Consider the following 16,480-nt stretch of genomic DNA (forward strand, 5'->3'; position numbering starts at 1 on the left):
TCGGAGAATATCAATTAAAGATTTTTTTTTTTTGCTTTTATAGACACACTTGGCACAAGAAAATTGAGGAATAGAAAAAAAAACCGAATCAGAATTTAAATAACTCACGATTATTAAATTAGCTCAATTTATGTTTGATTTTTATGTTTTCCTTCTTTCCAATCGAAATAAATGAAGCTAATATCAATCAACATTTATATAAATATTCTATAAAAATGAAATGTTTTTTTTGCTATTCATATTTAAGGAGGCATTTGAATGTTAAGTATTGGTTAAAGGGGTCATTTGAGGACTTATTGTTAGTGTTGTAACTAGGGTTAGGCCAAGAACCGCAGGCCTGTATTTCCTGCATTTCAGATACACAGACATCTACTTGAAACTAGTGAGGAACTGTGAATAAAGTATGGAGCACGTTTGATTGCTGTTTGGTCTTAATCCTGATCCTAAATTACCTTACGTAGTTAAAAAGTCAAAAAATCCATCGAATTTGGGCCTTAAGTCTAGTCTAGGCCAGGTATCACCGAATCTGGGTCTAAGCCAGAGTCATGCAGGGCTGGTCCCCAAATTACTGTCATTTCTATCATTTCTCCGCCGTGTGATTTTCAAATATAGCACATCAAAGCCATTGATCCCATCAATACTCCAAATACCATTACATTACATCCAATCAACTCCTTATATCACAGTCCATTTTTGGCACTTTAATTAAAAATCAACTAGCACGCTCAATGGACATAACAGAAAAAAAGAATGTGTGAAGAAGAAATTTTTATCAGAAGCAATCATGTGAAATGAAATGATTGAAATCAAACTAATAAAAAAAAAAATTAAATGAAAACGTGCGTGGCGATTTTGATTAGATGCTGTTTGACGTGTGATGATTTAATAATATTCAATTGATTAGATGTAAATGCTTGGTTGTAATTAGTATTGATATTCTAGACTTTGTTTGAGTGACAGTCGACATGACGTTTTTGATTTGGCTGATGTTTGAGGTTTGATTGAAGATTTGTTGACACATTTGAAGGCTTTAAGCTTACCAGCTTGCTAAATTGTTGAATTTGCTAATAATTTTTAGAAATTTTGATAAATTCTGTGTCAGCAGCGATCTTGTCACAGTCAGGCATCTTCAAGGGGGTGTAGACAAGTGAACAGCGATCCCAAAGATCACACTACAGCTTAACCTTTGTATTCAAAACAATTTAGCACATTAATCCATTTTCTAAGTAATCCCAACTTCTTTACTATATACAAAGTAGCAACCAGCCATGGCAAAAACTCAAAAACACAAAAAAGTACAATTTAATTTCATAGAAAACCCCAAAGGCAACTGACACATAAAATAGGCATGCATAATGCATAACGATTATATCAAAGCACGTTTTAGTGCAGCAGTAGTAATTTTTTTGTTATGGCATACAGCACAATTGTTACAGTCTCGCAAATCACGCGGCTGAAAAGTGCAAAGATTCTTAGAAAGAAAAAGTTATTTTTTTTTTTCCTAGGCATTACTTCTATGCCTCGATGTACATATGCTGAGTGTACACAATATATGTGGATATTGCAGAGAAATTGCAACACAAAAGGGAAGGAATGAAAATTGCCATCATTAAAAATTCAATCTGGAAATCAATTATACAAATGTATATATAATGTAAAATGGATATATTCAGCATATATGCACAAAATGTAAATTAAAGTTGAAAAAAATTTAAATTCACTTGAATAAAAATGTCTCAATAAATAAATACTTAGTGAAGAAGGCTTGGTCACTCGATTAATGAATTGCATTGATGATCGCTACCATATTAAGGCACAAATTGTGAATAAACATTCAATGACAGTCTAGTTTACATTTTACGATCATTTATCCATTAACACTAGCATCGTGTTTAATTTTTATGAGGAAAATTATCAAGTTTCAATAAATATTTAGAGATATTTTTTGTATGGAAATTGACGGAACGAGTTTGGAATTTTACTGTCGGCAGAACTGCATATTTATAGGATATAACTAGAATTATACAATTTAACAAATTTATTGAAACTAATAATGAATTTCACGGTACAAAATATACCAAGGTGTTGTAAGCATTTTAAAATGTTTGACATATTGAGTCATGCCATAACATAAAGTCATAAGCATGATTGCGTGGGACTTTTCAATACAACACTTCAATTATTGACAGAATTGGTATTATTAGACATGTATGACCAAATCATGGAAAAATTTATGTGTTGGGAAATTGTTGAGTGATGTTTTTTGAGTCATTTGTGGTGTCAATAATGTGGTTATGTTGAGGTTGTAATTGAAAATTGTTCAATCGATCACCCACAAGCTGGTTTCCTGCTTTGAAGTTGCTGCAACTTTGAATAAGATTCAATAATACAGCTGAATTTAGTTTTTGCTAGTTTAGAATCGAATTGTCTATGATTTTTGAAGTGAGAATACTTTAAAATAGCTAATTAGGATTTGAACCAGTGCCTATAAATGTCTTGGTATACAACTATCCAATAAAACTCATCCATATCATGCACATCCATTCAATTTCACTATAAACTCCATACACAGACCTTCCTACTACATCTAAACATGACATAAGACAGAAAACATGAAGTAACTGAGTATCAACCTCAATAATATCAACATCCAAACCCAAAAACATCTCAAAATTTCATCAAAATTTACAACTTTCCATATCTCACTCCAATCTCCCTAAAACTAATAAACCTCCTACACAATCTATAAAATCTATGGCAGTTCCATTCCGAATCAAAATAACAAAGGGAGTGTCAGCTACCAATCACAAAACAAATGACGCCAGTCAAATCAGCATAAAGTAACTTCTTTGTTCATCATATTCCAATCGTGTTTCATTTTTAAATATTTAGAAAGTCGTAACACCTTGATCATGAAGTTTGCATTAATGTGCTCTTTGCTTATAAAAATCTGGGGCATGAAACACCGGAAGGCATTGGCAGTAATGCAACAAAGAGAATCAATAAATCTCAATTCAAATCTACAATGCAAAACTTTTACTCATAAATTAAAATAAAAAAAAGTAAGTCTAATGACGACAAAATGGCGGGAAAATGTAAATTTGTTCTGTAGCTTAATCGTATTTTAATTACTCGCTTTGTCAGTGAGTAAATCAAAACTTATTTGAGTTGTCAATTAGCAGATTGAAATCTATAAATATTGTAATTTAACGAGAAGTTTTTTGTTTGATTTTATGAAATGAGATTTTATGCAATTGAGTAAGATGGGATTGGTTTGTCTGGGTAAGGCATGGCTGGATAAGGATCTGAGTATTGTATATGTTGCAACTATGTTGAATTATGTGCTTGATTTAGCTACAATATATGAATTTTTCAATTTTCGTTTAAAAACAAAATTATTTTCAAATTCCAAAAAACCGTTAAATTTTAAAATTTTAAAAATTCGTTATTTTTACCAAATTAAAATTCAAACTTGTACCAGCCGTTATGATACTATATACATTACACAATGCATTCCTATAAAAAAGTATATGCAAATTATTTTACAATTATTCATTTACAAATAAACAAAATTATTCCATTAGTCGAGATAGTCTTAGATTTGCAAGTTTGATTAATTTTCCATGCATGCATAACAAAACTCCTTTCGTCATTTGAGATTGTATTTGTTTAATACACACATTTTTTTTTTTGTCGTGTATCTCCATCCATAGTGCAATTGCACTCTTTGTGGTTGGTTGGCATCTATTTACATTTTCTACTTTTTTTTTCATATGCCAGTCGCTGATGCATGGCAATTTAAAAAAAAAAATCTCTTGCATTTTATGCAAATATTTACAATACAATTGAAGACTATTATTAAGGTTTTATGCATTTTCATCATCTCTGCTTAAATTAAATGAGATTTTCTCTTTGAGGTAAACCGCAAATATTTATTATTATGCGATGATTCTACCATTAGAGTGTAAATTATCTTTGCTAAGAAAATATATGGAACTTGTAAACATTCCAACCGCACACATGCAAGATGAAGAAATCGAAGCTGAAGGCTAAAAACTCATTTGGAGGGTCGATTGGAAATGACGTCTGGTCATAAATTTCGATTATTTGCATTTACTGTCTTCATTTAAGCTTCAAACATTGTTGCAAAAAAGGACCTGCAACAGGCAAGAACCATACAAATTCTTGATAATTTGTATGGTTTTTCTTACAAATCCATACAAGTTATCAAGTGATTGTACGGTTTTTGCCTGTCACAGGTGCCTATTTTGCACTTCTGGCTTAAAAATCATCTCCATAGTTCCAAAAGTGTGTCAAGCATCTTTAAGATCCTCAATCCCTTCCCTATTCCATCTCATGTCCCAAAACACAAGTCATCACCTCAACTGCACCCCATTTCCTATCTCTAAGTCATTCAAACTCTCATATATGAAACTATAAAATTGATAATTAAGTCTACTCTCAAAAAGCAATTTATCAACTCATGTGCTTTTATATTCCCGAATTGTTTTGACTTTTTCATGATCTTACAAGCTAAAAACACACCCAAAGGGGATACGCTTTAAAAATTGAGAAAGCAAACAAAAGTAGCACTTTTGTGAACCGTTCACATAATTCCGTTAATTGATGTGTTATGGATGACACTGACGATTAGCGAATTAAGTGCTGTATAATTTATAGTGACACTTTATAATGAAATTGCCCTTAGTGTCAAGAATTTTTTCATATAGGCGTACACATATATGCGGATGCTTGGCCTTTTTGTTTATTTTTTCTTCTATTTTTACGGACCGTTTTTGTAGCTTTTAAGTTTTTTTTTCGTCTCATTTCTCAGGTAAGATAAAAAGAATATTTTTATCACGACTCATTTAACCTTGAGGAGACAATCTTATCCGAATTGTAAATAATTAAAAAAAAAATTCCTTTGATAAAAGACACACCAAAAACAACACATCACTAATGGCCAATGTGTGTTCATTAACCTCCAATCAACACGTTTTTTTTTTGTTTTTCGTATGTGACATGTGAATTTATATGAATTGCTTTACATAAAATTTATTTACGTGAGCTGATTAGATAAATTATCAATAAGCTATAAATTGGATGACTTAACATGAGATTTGGACTGAATTGGGGCTTGGAATTGGAGCTTTTTTGAGGGAAGCTTTAAAATTGAAAAAAGATAATATAAATGAGGTTATTATTGGCAATTTGATATGATTTTTATGGAGATTTGGGGGGTTATTTATGGAATTGACTAAGTATTTATGGTAACAGCAAATGAAATCCTAGCTATTTTGAGACACTGGCTATGCTTTATAAACTAATTCAAAGATAGGATTCGATCAAATTTGCAGGCCTGTAGCTCTGGAAGAACTATAAAGTACAGCTCAAAACTACAGGTCTGAGCATCTATAATGCAGGAAATGTAGACCTGTGGCTCTTGACCGATCCCTATTAAAAGGTCATGCGACTCAAAACACAATCCGGAAGCCACACGGAGTTCAAAGTCCACTAGAATTGAGCTTGTACTAAATAAGCAGAATTTCTCTCAATTCGTGTCGCTCGAGAAGTATTCTGCTCAGTATAAGCCATCGCGCAACCATCAGAGTATCTCCTCATGCCTGTGGCATTGAACAGTATTGACACAATAAACACAGCACTTCCTAATCAACTAGTAACTTCATTCTACTCCTCATACCTATTTTTCAACCAATTTCTAGAAATCCAATCCCACCAATTTTCACATAAAGCTTCATAATTTTGTCATTTGAACAGCAAGTGACTAACGTCGTGTTATCCATAAATGTACATTATGTCATGACTCACTGTAAACGTTACCATTAACATTACGTGAACAAACAATTTTGCTGACATTCTGAATAAAAGAATCATGTCACCAAAAAAATATAAATAATTTGAAACTCGACACCTTCTGTGTTGCTTTATGTGTAAAAAAAAATATTCCAATAAATCAGACAAGCACAACAAAAAATGTTTAATTGAATGTAAATCCAAACTCAAGGAACTTCAGATCATAAAAATTGAATAATGGCATCCTAATAAAGTACAATAAACGGAGATTGTTAATAAAATAAAACAAAAGAGTTGGAACTGATCATAAATGATGTGTAGTGACTAAATTTGGATGATTTTGGACATAACCAATGTTTTAGGTACCGAAGGTTTATGTCTTTCATTTGTTGCTATTGTGACAATGGACTTTAATGACAGACGTCATTTATGAACAGCCCATAATTAGAATAAATGGAATTTCATATGCGTAGCTCTATAATTAACGTTTAAATGCTGTAACATTTTCATTCTATTCATCTATTGATTTATACTGTCAGCTATTAATTAAATACCATCGTGCATCTGCCTAAATAAAAGAGTAAATGGATGTGTGACATAGTCATTGCCATTAATTATTGCTTCACAACATTGTAAGCGGATTTATTAGGAACATAATAATTTATTTACACGGTATTGCATTCTTTTTTTCGTAATCCGGAAAGTTAAATAAAATGAAAAAATTTAAAAAAAAATTTGCAGACATTCGTTAAACACCGTCGTCGCCTTCTGACAACATAATGCGATTTGTGGGCGCACAACAACAAAAAAAATGAGTTTTTGAGCTTTGCATATAATTTTTCTTTATTGTGATGCATTCAACACATTTCCGGACTAAATGTCGCGGCAGGAAAACAATTTTCGGCGCAGTTTGACGTCAAAATTTTGTTACTGCGAAAAAAAAATAACAACGAGTTTGACTTCAAATGAGAAAACAAATAATTATCTTATCTTATCGTCCTCATACAGACACAAAAACTTTATTTTTTTTATCGCGAGAAGAATTTTCTGACTATTGACATTTGTTTACATAAAGAATATACTCTTTTTTTTAGCTCAGGGTTGTCAGTTATGAATGGATATTTCTGTTTACATTTTGTGGATTAAAGTATATTTTTGCTTGTGCGATTTCGTGGGAAAGTTAGGAGGGAAAAAAATAATTTAATTGATAGAATTATTGACTTTAATTCTGACGCAAATTAAGCTGAAAAATATGGCGATGGTGCGATGTTTGTGATGATTGTTTGGGGTTTGAGGAATTTTGAACTCGATTTTATACTTTAAGGTGGTTGTACTTACATAGTGACAAAGATGTGACCCAGATGTGACTGAACCTATCCCTCTAGAATGGTTGAACTCTTAATTCTCCTCATCTTAATTGAAATCGAAGAATTCAGGCTAATTCTCATAAATTCAAAGCAATTGGAACCCAAATAGCACTAATCGTTTAGTTAATCCAAATCCATACAACAAATCGATGTGGCTCAGTCACTAATTCAAAGTCACGACGGTCTGTTGCCCGATTTTTTGCCGATTAACCTTGCCGAAACGCATACAGATTTCAAATGGCCAAAGATCCGACCCCAGGTCAACGTTACTCTTCTCTCAGGCCTGTTTCGATGAATTCCGTGCCAGGCCAGAGTCAAAACGACCTTTACTCGGATTTTCAGCCATTTCTACAATTTGTGCTTTCCGGAGTCGCTAATAAAATATTTCTAGCTAGACATATCAAAGAATATGGTGAACTCTGGTGCAAAATACTCGAAAAACAAAGTAATTGTTGATTCCAGCTGCCAACAACAGTTTTTTCGTTGCTACTAGCCACGAACTTAGCTATATCTTTCAAATCGAAAGCTAACCTCAACATAATAATCTATTCTAGGTTATTTCAACAACTAAACTAATTTAGAACTATAAGCAATCATTTAGCTACTCAAAAGAGTCTCAACCCTGATTTTACCTTACCTTCAAATTATTACTTAGATAATCTTACGTTTAGTGTTTCTACACAAATATTTTAGTCAAAAAATCTGACATGTGTAGGTTTCGCATGTTCTCTTCACTATTAAAAACATTTTATCACACCGAAATTTATGCGAAAACTTAATCACAAATGTGAATTAAGCAGATAATTGTGTGTTGATTAAGCTATAAATTCGGATGTTCTTAATAATTTTTTTACTCATAGTGTAAGTTATTATCTCACAAAAAAAGAATGTTTTATTAAGTGAGTCAATGAAAATGAAACAAAAAAAATGTTTAGTAAGAAGAAAGCAGCAACAAATAAAAAATTATCACATAAAGTCATCGCACTCATTAAAGTTGAAAAAATATAATATAATTTACATAGTGTGTGGTGTAAAAAAAAAAAGGAGAAATAAAAACAATTTTAATGAAGTTTTTATAAGAAAATGATGGGAGCAAAGGCAAGCAAACACATGCAGAACTGCTTCTTAATTAATTTATTCTGAATTTAATTCACGAGAAAAATTTAATTAAGGAAATTACTTCTTCTTGACTTTTGTTTAAGCTTGAAAAACATTCTTCAAAATAGAATTAAAATGTTTAGTTTTCAGAAACCTTGAATGCGTGCGTTTTGAAGCTTCTAAAAATGGATTTTTATGTCTCGGAATCTGCATAATCTTGAGCATTATAAATCATGAGATTAATTTAATTAATTGACATATAAGCTCATAGCAAGTTATTGCAATTCAGTCAAATTTTTTTAAAAATATGCAAAACTTGACAAAAAATTGGAACACAAATCGACTGTTAAGTCTTGAAATATGAGCAATTTAAATTGTATTTCATTATGACTAACTTGTCAAGTCCAAAATCCATCCATAAATGCAAAATTGCAGCAATTATTTGAAAAATTAATAAATTTGATTAAATTCAACTAAAAATTTCATCAGAAAATTTCAAAAACTATTGTTTATTATTAAAACTATAATTTACTGCATGTCTAGTGACGTTCTGATGACGAAAATTGTTTCATATGTTTCACATGACTAAAAACAGTCACTTAATTGTGTACACACATTTTTTTATTTGAATTATTGTTGTTGTATATTTAAAGAGATCTGTGAATAATTATATTAGGTTGATAAGGCATGATTTCATTTGCAGCAATTTTTGTGCAGTTAGTAATATGGGAAGTTGAAAGATTTTGTGATTTTTACAGGGATTTTTGATGTTTTCTTCTTATTTTTTGTTCTTTGTTGATTCATTTAAAGTCAATTCACATTATTCTTACTTAGTTACTTATATCGCTTGCCTCACAGATCAACTGCGATCCATGGCCTCTCCAAGCTGGCTGGTTAGCTTTACTACGAGTATATTAGCTTTGTAGTTATGGTTGATGGCTTACTAGGCCACTAGGCTTACTCGTCTCTGCCACACTTAGTGGCTTGAATTATCGGTCTATCACCATAGTACATGTTGTTATTAGACTAAGAATAGCACACAGCTACATATGATACACATTCACACACTTTCAAGAGGTCATAACGACATTCTTCAATTTCATCAAATGCAGATTTTTCAATATATATTCTTAGAAACACAACAGTCTAGATTTGTTTTAATTGACAATTATTCAGAATTCATTGACTTCGAAAAGTCAATTATAAACTTGTATGAATAATGAAAGTGACAATAAATTACAATCTGTAATTAAGTAATTCAATAATTAACTCTAGTAGCTAATTAATTCCATCGAGAGGACAACTTGACATTATGTCTAGTTAATAACTAGACTTATGGTAGACTAATGTCATTTTCTCCGTAAAATTCCGTAAAATTTGTCATTAGTCGGTCGTAGGTCTAGTTATTAATCGGAAAATGCCGTAAAAGATGTCATTAGTTGACCTACGGTCAGTACGATTAGTTATTAACTTGATATCATGTCAAGTTGTCACTCATCATCACCTTAATATTCCCATATATCACCAATACCCACTCCATATTTATAAATTCACTGAAATTCTCTAAAAATCCTCCAAAAATACTCTAAAAAATTATCAGCTAAATATATTAAGACACTAGCTCTAAATTATGACATAAAAACTCATCCAACCGACAAGGAATGACAAGACGATTGAATAAGTGGTCATATGGAACCGTCATGCATTAGCTTGTCAAAATATGATGAAAACAAAAAATTCACAACCATCTGCAAATTTTATTATTTAATTATGAAGTATGACTTCATGATTCATTTTTAGTGCAAAGATGGGATTTTGTGGATGAAAAATGTATTTTTAGTGAGGAATGACTCAATTATTCAAGAATTTCTAGCTGCAAAGTAATTAAAAGACAATATAATTAAGTAAATCTAGTAAAGTCAACTTCCATATAAACTGAATGCCGTAAAAATAGTTTTAATAAGAAAAACACAACTTTACACTTAAAGTCTCGCTTCTATTCACTTCCTATATTTACATAAGACATTCTCAAGACGCGCATCTTAATTTTTTTCTTTTATCATATGTCTGTGCCATACACAATGATTTATTCTTTCATGTCAAAACAAATTTCATGTCACTTAACTCATCTTCCCTGATTGTCAGACTGCAACCGACTTTAATCTCTTCTTAAGACTTATTTCTCTTTTAATTACTCGTACTTGAAGTCATCATCACTTAATGTAAATTATTTCTCATATTGTAACTTCCCGAAAGTACTCAATCTAGTCGGCTTTTGTATTAATTGGCACTTATTAATCAGTCAGTCTTAAATTGATACATTGTGAAAGCCACCGACAAAAAAGCATTTTGTAATTAATTAATATTCAAGATGTGATTGAAAAAGGGTTTTTAAGTATTGAGAAATATATAAAGGCAAACTAGATCAGACATGGTTTATTTAGCGGATAATTTATTGCGACTTTATCACACACGCAGATTTATGAATGACCGCATTCTGTGCTGCTTTTTCTCATGCAATGCCCAATGAATATATTTTGTGTTGTGCATTTTTGAAGAGAGAATGTTGATGGTGAATTGGTTTTGTCTGGCTGACTTTGAAGTTCTTTGAATTACTGGATATCTGGATGCCTGGCTGTCTAACTGTCTAGTTGTCTTACGTCTAATCTGTCTGCCCCTTGTCCAGCCAAACTATCTATTTGTTTATGATTTATATCACTGTCTGTGTTTCTCTTTGTATGTTTGTTAATCAGGCTGTCCATCTGTCTGTCTGCTCGTCTGTCAGTGCGTCTCATTGACTGGTAGTCGGCCTTTCACTTAATCATCAGCTACACTTGAGTATTATAAGTTTCAAAGGTTGTTGTGTATCCGAGCAACACAATATGATGAACTCCAATTGTTTATTGTTAAATTCTATCGGAATTATCAGTTACGATAAGTTTTGGGCAACTTCTCGTTCAACTTCATGTCCAACTTTCAATGCGGTGGCATGGTGATACCTTAGCAAACATGTAGTGCTGTTCGGGATAAACAGTAAAATCTCAATTTGTGTAATTAAACAGCATCAAAACCCAAATGAGCTACTACATGCGCTTCCAAGCCACTAACTAGATATTCTCATCACTTAGCTTTCCTCCTTTCTGATTCAAATCGTTAAAGAAATTAAACTTTTTTGTGTGCGGTTCATTTTTACTGTAAATGAAATAATTTTAATCCATTAATTTACGCAAATCATGTGTTTTATGAGCTTCACACTAAATTAGCAGATAAAAAAAGCAGACGAGAGGAAGAAAAAAAACAATTTTTTGTTAAATGATCCGCATCCACAGTCTTTGTACAATTTTTTTATTTAATCTTATTGTGTACATGTCGACTCGAATGTATGCATTCATGGCTCAATGATAATTATTGTGAATAGCGAAAAAAAAAGGCTGATTGAATGGAAAACAGACTACGAACACGTTTCTTTATTTACTGCATGTAAATGGATGAGGTCATTTTTCAGTTTTTAGATGTGCTGAAAGATTGAAATTTGCAGGAATATAAAAGAAGGAATTCACACATTTTGTTATTGACTACATCTTCAATATGTTGATGAGATTTGGCTATAAATATTTGATAAGCTACTGACAAACTATTGTGAAGCTTTATGACATGAAAAAAATGACCAAAAGAATTTCTGATTGAATTTTTAAGCAGATCCTGTTGTGAAACATTTATTTTGACTATATCACTTGATTATGGAAGTTCAAACAAAAATGAGCAGCTAAATGTCTTAATGGTAGTCAATAAAATACTTTTTAATGCATAAATCTTGTAAATATTCATCCTTAATTTTTATATTCGTGAGAAAAATTAAGTAATAAATTCAGTTGTTGACGTCAAAATGATCGGATTGTGGACTTCTTCTTAAAAACAGCGGAAGTTAATAAATTTTGATTGACTTCATTTCTTTTAAATTTTTGCGCAATTTTAATTGTAAGCGAAAGTTGTTAATTATGCGGAACTAAATGGTAATTAGATCTGGTTTTGATCAAATTAAGAGTGGCTATTTCGTTGAAAGTTATTGCTTCATAATTAACTCATAAGCAACCTTAACTCTGCTTTTTGGTTTACCTGGGATGTATGCAATCTCTGGAGCCATTTTCATGTGTAAACCTAGTCAAATTGTTAAGTATTATTGAGGTAAATCACATCAAATCATCAGGCAATTCGGACAACATTGGTTTCATCAAGGACATAGACATTCTAGACATCATAGACATTCTATAGGGACTCTGAGATGGTTCAACAGTGCCGCTTTGCTTTAAGCAAACAAAATATAAGATTCTATATTAGCATAACTGTAGATCCCGTTCAAGAAGCCTCTAATTATTCCTAAATTCTTACTTTAACTGTTCTTTATAAGAATATCCGGTTGAGGAGACTCCCAGTCAACAAAAAATCCAAAGAATCAATGATATAAATAGCTAAAGACCACAAGATCATTTCATCTTTCAAGCTATATTTACCCAAATTAATATTAATCTATTGTTTACAAAAGTCGTCACATTATAATCCGAGTTCATCCATCATTTTAATTCTCAGCTTTAAAAGAATACACAAGATTGAATTAAATGAAGCATAATAATCGTCTATACAAAAATAATAATATCCAAAACACAACAAAAAAATGGCTTAATTAATGAAGATTCATCTTAAAACGGTAAATTTTGTAATATTTCATTCCAATTAGAGAAGATTAAGAAATAAACAGTTTTACTAATGCAACGACCACTCAATAAATAACAAATTTTTACGAACTATAAAGATACTTAAATCGTTCAAGTTCAATAGATTTAATTTCACCTCGAAAAGTAATAAAAAATTTGTTTCAAGTCCAAATTTCCGTGCTTTTCCGAAAGAGAATCTCATTTTATAGTCGTAAAAAAATAAGACTCATTCAGAATAGATCAAAAGGTGGTCGTAAAAAAGAAAAGATTCAACCATAATTCATTCACCGAAAATATAGAGATTATGCCTAATAAGTCATTTAGAAATCGAATCTTTTATTCATGAGATTTTATTCTGTTGAATTCAAATCGTTTTAAGATTTTTTTTTTGGCGAATTGATACCCACAAAATAAAATTGGCAATTCTATTGAGATTTATTCAAATTGATCAATTGGGTGGCACCGAGTGACATAGGAATGTGCAAAAGTTGTTGGATGGTATTTTGGGTGCAGATCAATTCTAAAGTGCCAAACAGAACAGCAGGTATGCTAAAGTATCTCTTAATCGCCGTTTAAACGGTAAGATGCGAAGTTTTCATGCATCATGCAGCTCGTGAATGCTTTAAAAATGTCAATAAGTTGTTGTTGTACAATCTGTTGAAGTCAAAGAAACCAACATAATGCTTGCATAATGCAACTTAATAGCCTTATGCATTAGAATAGCAATTATAAGCACCAAGTGACCTACAGAGAGGTATCCTTCAAATTGTTGTCTATTTCTAACTATCAAGATGCCACACACCACTATACTTACATCTTTGTTTAGTATCCAACCCTAAAACACTCAATTCAATCACATTCAACTCTAAAACTACTCATGTGCCACTCGGAAACCCTCCAAAAATCACTTTACATCAACCTACAAGAGAATCCAATTCTATAATTCAATCCAAAATCCAACAACGGATTAAACGAGCTTATAATTTGTAGTTTCATCCAATAGATGTGTAAATTCATTATTATACTTCTCATTGTTAAATAAATACAAAATTCAATCGTCATGACGTGAGTAGTTGGTGTTTAATGTTTAACTGTACATGCTTAAATTCTTGAGAATCGCTTGCGGAAACAAAATATATATAAACACATTATAACATGCGAAATTCCTAGTCTAGCTTAGTAATTGATAGTAAATTCTCTGATGTCTGAATGTGATGCTTTCTTTCTCATTATTGCGTGATTATAAACCGACCAAATAGCCACAAATAAATCATTAAGTAATAAAAAAAAGTCTTTTTTGTGTTGTTGATCATGCAAAAAAATAAAAATACTTGTCATGGCCTCGACACATTTTATAATCTTGCTCATTTTGAATGGCAAATCTCATGCGAAAATAAATCCCCAGATATAAATAGCGAAGAAAGCTCTGATTTATCATTAAGGCTATAAATTTTAGTTGAAATAGCTTGAAAGTTATGAGAACATTGAAATAATAGTCATAGAAAAATTTTAATTGAAGTCATTTGTCATTTGGATTGTCATCTGGTCTGGATTGTTTATTACTGTGCTAAGTGTTGTTGTTGTGGAATTTTAAGTGGGATTTTTTGGAATTGGATTGAATTTTGAGGAATAAAGTTGAGTATGGAGTTGATTTTTGGGCATATTTACCTTTTTGCTTACTTTGCTGGACATATAGTTCAATTGTTATTCATGACCTTTCATAGATATCATGAACAAGTCAGTTAATACATCCAGAATCTGGCATCAGGTCTGTAAACTCAATCCTGCACAAACTCAATGTCACGTCGACCTGTAGCCTGTAGTCTGATCGATTTGTGGAATTTGAGTCTATCGAAAGCTTCTTTTTGGGTTAACTGTGCCTTGCAAGAGTTCTATTGGTAAAGTAAATTCGAGAAATGAGCTCTTGTAATCAATTTCTCCTGTCCTACAACAAGCAAGAGCACTAAATGCTACATAGGACGCTAAAAACTGGATAAACCTACCTAAAAGTGTGCAAGTGGATAGTCAAGCCCAAATTTAGGTCCACATCGAGTTAATGCTTTCAAATGATCCTGAAGTCAACCCAATAATATGATTAACTTGCTCTAACTCCTCAGACACTACCGCCAACCGCTTATCTCACAAAATTCCTCATCTTAATAAAAATACTTCTCTTGTGAATTCCACAAATATAATAAACAACTTAATAATAATCTCAAAGCTCCTAAATTCCTCACATTCAACACCATAAAAATTCTATCAAATTCAATATATCTGCCAATTAATCTAAATTATAAACAGGCTTTATTATTTTTGTCGAGTCAAAAGGTCTCGAATGACGAAAAAAAAAATTCATAAAATAGAAATTGAAATTCCTGACAGGCAGTTTTAAGAAAATAAATTTCATTCACCCACATTCCACGTCAGTGTCTTCTAGGTGCTTATTTATATATTTTTGCGAATTTTTATTAAGATATTATTGAGTTTTTATGGAGTCGTTCACTTATGATGTCCGATATGTGAAGAGTAAGGGGGCGTAATACAGAGTAAGGACGCAGTTAATTTCTTACTTACTTGGCTGGCCGTGCAGATCAAGTGTGATACAAGCCTCCCATAGTCGGCGCCTTAAGCTGGCTCTATCGCTGGCTACCGTTTGCCAATTACCAATTCAAAGTGTGATACTCCGACGCAGTTAGATTAAAGAAATCCTTGTTATGCCTCTGAAGGCAGGGTAGTCTATAGTTAGGCGTGTATAGAGACCTTACCATACTCTTTCATAGCTACACACACTTCCGAACGTCCCCCAAGATTAAAATCTTAATTATCTTGATAATCTTGAAGGAAATTAAATGAAAAAAATAATTTTTCACAAGTAAAAATAAAGAATTACAATCTTGAACTTGATCTATGAGATCTCGTCAAAAAGACTTGAAATTGAATTGTGCCAAGTGCGAGCACGTTTTGCAGGCAAAAGAAGAAGAATGAAAAAAATTGAAAGGAAACAGAAAAGCATGTTTTATATTTCATATAGTAAGTGACGCAAAAAGTCATGAAAAATTTCAATTTTCCACTCGACTTGACGAAAAACAACAAAAAAGAAAAGAGTTGTACAGCACACATGATTTCTTGTTTTTCCTCATCGATTCTTTGTTTTTCTTTAAAGTCCGATGAGATTTTTGGTGGAAAATTAATCTGTCGAGCATCTGGCATTTCACGTTTTTGCTACATGAGGAAGTGCACGAGTTGGAAGAATGAAAATTTTTCAAAAATTTAAGAAGAAAAACTCACCGTGACTGAGCGATCATGTTGCTAAATTACTTATTATATTTACACAAATCCCATTAACTGACTTCTGCTACAAATTATGTTCTCGAACTGCCCTAATGTGCTCGTTGATTGTGCAATATTTATTTACGTTTTTTCAGATGTGCACGAATTGTTATTCCTCGTCGTTCCTAAAAATATACGAACGGGACTTATTTAAATATA

Source organism: Chironomus tepperi, unplaced genomic scaffold (assembly GCF_022539635.2).
Source record: "Chironomus tepperi strain 1889 unplaced genomic scaffold, CSIRO-AGI_Ctep_v1 contig_309, whole genome shotgun sequence".
NCBI classification, from domain to species: Eukaryota; Metazoa; Arthropoda; class Insecta; order Diptera; family Chironomidae; genus Chironomus; species Chironomus tepperi.